Source organism: Globicephala melas, chromosome 10 (assembly GCF_963455315.2).
Source record: "Globicephala melas chromosome 10, mGloMel1.2, whole genome shotgun sequence".
Taxonomy (NCBI): domain Eukaryota; kingdom Metazoa; phylum Chordata; class Mammalia; order Artiodactyla; family Delphinidae; genus Globicephala; species Globicephala melas.
This window is the reverse complement of record NC_083323.1, coordinates 50,290,855-50,296,854: the sequence shown is the minus strand read 5'-3', so window position 1 is coordinate 50,296,854 and position 6,000 is coordinate 50,290,855.

The window sequence follows — 6,000 nt, the reverse complement described above, 5'->3', positions numbered from 1 at the left end:
GGGTATATTGCACTGCCTGTCCAACTATTGCTGAAGTCACCTTTCCAATACTAAGAAATTCAAAGACCTCTTTTTGTTTTGTTTTGTTTCAGATGTTTTTCTATTTTATTATTTTGTTTTAATAGATCTTTATTGGGTATAATTGCTTCACAGTACTGTGTTAGTTTCTGTTGCACAACAAAGCGAATCAGCATATGCATACACACGTCCCTATATCCGCTCTCTCTTGCATCTCCCTCCCGCCCTCCCTATCCCACCCCTCTAGGTCATCGCACAGCACTGAGCTGATCTCCCTGTGCTATGCGGCTGCTTCCCACCAGCCAGCTATTTTACATTCAGTAGTGCATATATGGCAATGCTACTCTCACTTCGCCCCAGCTTCGCCCTCACACCCCACGTCCTCAAGTCACCTCTTGACTGTGATTGCTTTCTCTCCAACTCTGTTGCCACTTCTACGCTATCCCCTCTTTCAGCCCTGGCTGTGTAGTCTCACCCGCCCCCCTCAATTCTTTCTCCACCCTCAGCAAGTGGGATCTTTCTAAAAACACAGATCTGATCACAGGCCGAATGTCTGCAAATAAAGTTCAAAGTCCTTCCAGTGGCCCGAAGCGCGTGGCATGGTCTGGCTCTTACTCCTCTTCCAGCCTGAGCAGTCACTGGCCTTCCCCACTGCTCCCCAACAACGTTGAACCCCTTTGCACAGGCTGCAGTACCCTCTGCCTGGAATTCCTTCTCTTCTCCTGGTCTCTCTTCTGCCCTAGCAAGCCTCCTCCAGTTCTTCAGCCTCAGTTCAAGTATTACTCTAGGGGACCTTCTCTGCCTTTCTCCCTGCCCACATCCTGCACACAGTCAGGTCCTCTGTATATTCTCTTGGAACGCTCTGGACTTCTCCCTGGTAGCAATTCCTGCAGTTGTCACGAAGCTTTGTGTAACATGCCCCCGGGGGCTGATGAGGGAAGATCCGTCTTACCACCTCTGCCTCCCTAGCACCTGGCACAGCAGCTGGCCACAGAAGGCCTTCCCAAAATGCGTGCACAAATGAATGCATCAACCGCGCCGCATCTCCACGGGGTTATCTGCTCAGGGAGCAGAGCTGAGACCGAGCAGATAGCCCAGTGGAGACCGGCAGCCTCTCATAGGCCTTTTCCAAGGTCTCTCCTGTACTCTGGGCCCCTGCTGACCTTCATTCAGACCTCACTTTTCCTCCCCTGTGCAGGATTCTGCACCCCAAACCTCTCCCCTTTGTCTCCCCATCACCCCCTCAACACATCCAATGTAATCTCTCCTTGACTCCATTACTGTCAGTTCAGCTTTCGGCCAGCATGTTCATTTTTAAAAAAAAACAACCGGTAGGCAAATGAACGAACAACAGATGCTACCCAGACAAACACGTAGCACAGTGTCTGAGATATAGTATGCACTTGAAGCTGATAGTGGTTGCTTTAAACGGCTTGGTCTCTATTTTACTTTCCTCTGCCACAGCACTCCGATTTTTATTTGCTTTTTAATTTTTTGGAGGAAGTTCCTCTCCCTCACTCTCAGCCTATGAGATTCCCCTGGTGGCGGGGGAGAGCATGTGACTTAAGCTAGGCCAGTTGATCTATTCTGACCCCCTGATAGGTTCAGGCACATGACCCAAGGCAAACCCGTGAGATTTCATGTCACCACTTTTCCGGGACTAACTAGGAGAACGAGCCTTTCTCACTCTGCTGGAATGAAAGCTGGTAGGATGCATGCCTGCAACTTCTGAGGGGAGGGTGGTGAAGAGGAAGGCGTGTTGCCACAGCAACGAGATGAGCTTGCCTGAGGATGAAGCCCACACAGACAGGAGGCAAGATTTGGAGACAGTCCAAGTGTGGAAGACATTATTTGAGCCTATCGTGCCCAGAAGCTAATAACGTTTCTTCTTTCCTTGAAGTATGTCAGATTTGGGTTTTTCTCACTTTCACCCGGAAGAATCCTGACTATGCCGTAAATTAAAGAGCGAAGAAATGAATGAACACAGTGAGAGTCAGCAGAAGTGACCTTCAGAAGGCCTTGATTCTAGTGGTTCTACCACCCTCAGAGTGTAAAACCTTGGACAAAATTCTGAATTTCAGTTTCCTTATCTACAGGCTAAGGAAGGTGGTTGGATCAGATCTTTAATATTCCTTCTAGGTTTAAAATTCTAGGATTCTGTGATACCAAGATGTCCACAAAACCTAAACACAAAGGAATCAGTTCCAAGTGATGAGAATTTAGAATAAGGAAAGAGTAACGGATGGGGGGAACCCTTCCTGGCTCTCCCATAGCTCACGTGTACATGGCTTCCTATTATATTTCCAGGTTAGAGAAACAAGGAACTTCCTGGACTGATAACAGAAGCTACTGGAGTCTGAAACCAACAGATGGCAAAATAGCAACCTCATAGTCAGCAGTGGAGTTTCACGAGAGAGCTTGTCTATTTCACAACCGCTGCAGTTATACGTGTATATATATATATGTAACACATATACATACATGTATGTATGTATAAAATATATATATATTTATATATTTAACTTAATATAATTTAAGTTAAATAAATTTAACTTAATTTAATATTTATATTTTAATTTATATATTAATATCTTTATATATATATACTTAACTTTATGTGTGGGAGATATGTCCTTCCTCAAATTTAAGATAACATAAAAAGTAATTCATAATTAAGCATAAATAATAACAATATACAATGCTAACTAGGGTCTAGTAAACAAAGTAGAGCTAGTGAAGAAAGTAACTGAAACATCACATATTATCACCCATAGATGAATGAGAGATAATGTGACTATTATTCTGGTAATAGATTTGGGACCAACACTGTTTCAACTTGTAACTAAATATGTCTCTGGAACACCATTCAGGTCAATGATACACTCTGTTTAACCAAAGTACTTTTCTTACAAAAGAAAAAACTGCCGAATGAAAAGAGACAATGGGCCAGAGTCTGATCTCACATAAATCAATGAAAAATTTCCCACAATTATTATTAATAGCATCCTGATGTATCCATTTTCCCTCAGAGTTACATAAACTGAAAATCTAGCATCACAGATAAAACACATAAGCCATCAAAGTAGAACAATTTTGTTCTTCTATTTTTCTCTTTGATTTGCTATTTCTTCGCCTGTCACATACTTGAACTAAAAAATGAAATCTTGCCCAATTTCCCAATAATCACAGAACGACCTTAAACAATCATCTTTCAACTAGCCTTAGATTAAAATTTTAAAATCACCTTTAAAGTTCTCTTTCAACTTTTTCCTGTCATTTGGAAGGGCATTCAGCGCATATTAGCTCTGGTCCAATGAAGAGCAGCAGTAGAAAAGGCATGAAGTAACTACGATGCTTCTCTCATGCCAGCTGAGGGGATGGAGGGATTGGTGGCGGAGGGGACTGTATTGGAAACTTTTTTGCTTCACATAATTCAGAAGCTGATCTCATGAGTGATAAGTTCAATGTTCAGTGTGGTCTTTGTTAACTATTATTCAAAGGCTCTGAAGAAATAGGAATATATAACAACTTTCCCTCACCTATTTTTCAAGCCATAAATAAGAGGCTAGGTTACAGCATGTGGCACAAACCATTTTGAAAGCATTTTACTTTCTTCTTTCATGGGGCTATAAAATTATATGGTGCATTCTCAACTTCGGAAATTGCTGGAGGAAAAGAGCTTAGGAAATATTTATTTCCTACAGAACACAGGAAGTATGCACAGCCTTCTCGCTATCTCTTTTTCCCTTAACTTCTGGATTTAGGCCAAGATTATTTAACTCATTAGCCTTTCACTCAGAAATTGTTAAGCACAGCTGTCCAGTTGTTTTGGTTGTTATTTTTCATACATACTCAGTATGTGAAACTAAAGTGGAACTGTACACAGTGACAGTGGCTTTCATTCATTCATTCATTCATTCATTCAAATGGTTACTGAGCACCTACTACATACCAGGGCACCACACCGTGTGCTGGAGGTAGCAAGACGAAGAGTTCAGTCTCTGTGCCCAGGGATCATGAGGTCCAGCACAGGAGACTGAAAATAAATGGCAGCAACAAGTCAGTCTATGAAGTCAATGTCAGAGGGATACTCCGGGAGCTGCAGGATCCACATTCAGGTGGGGTCATTGTCGAGAAAGGCTTCTCCAGGGGCACATCTCAGCTGAAGCCTGAGAAATGAGGAGGAGTTTAGTCAAGCAAAAAGGAAAGGGAAGAAGGGGCTGCTCCCAACAGATCCAGAGCACAGTCTAAACCCCAGAAGCGTCCAAACGACAGAACTGTGCTAAAAGGATTTTTGTTAACAGCTATCAATGTTTCAATTTCACCTCTGCAATGATGGAAGAACGATTTGCCGTGGTGACGGCACCATGTGTTCCTGAACCAGTGATGGATGGCGTCACAGCAGAATATCCGGGCACAGACAGGAGGAAGCAGATCAGAGCTGAGGCCCAAAAATGACTCTGTCAGAAGCCATTTCATGTTGTGAAAATCCCATAAATTTCCTGAAACAAAGGTCAATTACACTTCAGATGAACCGACTGAAAGAGAAATGTGGAAAGAAGGGTGGTGGGAAAGCAAGCAGATGACACAGACAGATGTCTCCAAAAGAGCTTACGCACAATTTTTCCTTCAGTTTCTATAGTTCCTGTTGACAGGTGCTTTTGCAGTTCTATGAGGATTTCCTAATAAATAAAAACTTTTAAAAATATGGCATGATGCTTTGTTTCTTGCATTTTAAGGAGAGGAAGAGGCATATCAAATTCATATCTTTGTTATGAAGATTGAGAAGCAGAATTTATTTGATTGAGTTTAAGCTTACTAAATATTTACATTTGGGGATTGAGCGAGGTTTTTTTTCTATTTTTAAGTTAAATCCAGATGTTTTCAATCCATGTAAAATGACAACAGATATGTAATACATTCCTCAAGAATCCATATAAAGCTTAGCACAATGCCTAGCATGTAATAAGTGCTCAATAAATGTTAGCTATTATTATTGTTGATATATATTTACAGAAAATAAATACAAAATGTTTTCTAAGACATATACACTCTTAAAAAAAACAGTGCACGGCTTCCCTGGTAGCGCAGTGGTTGAGAGTCCGCCTGCCGATGCAGGGGACACAGGTTCGTGTCCCGGTCCGGGAAGATCCCACATGCTGCAGAGCGGCTAGGCCCGTGAGCCATGACCGCTGAGCCCGCGCGTCCAGAGCCTGTGCTCCGCAATGGGAGAGGCCACAACAGTGATAGGCCCGCGTACGGCAAAAAAAACCCAAAAAACAAAACAAACAAACAAAAAAGTACAGTCACATGGTGAAAAAAGCAAATAGTTTGCAATAACTTACGATGAAAATCAACAGCGACTTGCCCCCTCCCACTCCTACTCTCCCATCTTATTCCTCAGATGCAGTTAAGTGCCTTTGACTGTTTTAGTAATTGCTTCAGGGGGTTGTCTCATATTTCTAAATTATAGGCCTATATATAATTTTATTGAGAAACAAGTTTGAGGCGTTATCAACTGAATTCTTTCCACAGCAGATGAGGGTTTAGATCTCTTGAGTCATTCTATTATTCATTCAGTCAACAAATAATTATTGAACACCGACTGTACCAAGCACTGAGTAGGCCGCTGAGGATGCCCCAGTGAACAAAACTGACCGAATGCCTTACCTGCAGGGAGCTTACATTCTAATGGGAAGAGAGACATTAAACAAACAAGTAAAATACATTGTATTCCAGGTGGTTATAAGTTGAAAAGAGAACAATTAAGTAAGGAGGGGCTAGGTGGAGGGACTACAGTTTTAATGGGCTAGTCTGGGAATGCTTCACTGAGAAGTTGATTATTTGACTCTAATCTTGGGAAATTTTCTTATATTGTTCCTTTGATAATTTATTCACCTTTGTTTTCTCTATTCTATCTTTTGGATGCCCTGTTGATCAGATAGGGCTGGTTTAATCCTCTACACTGCTTGGATATTTTAA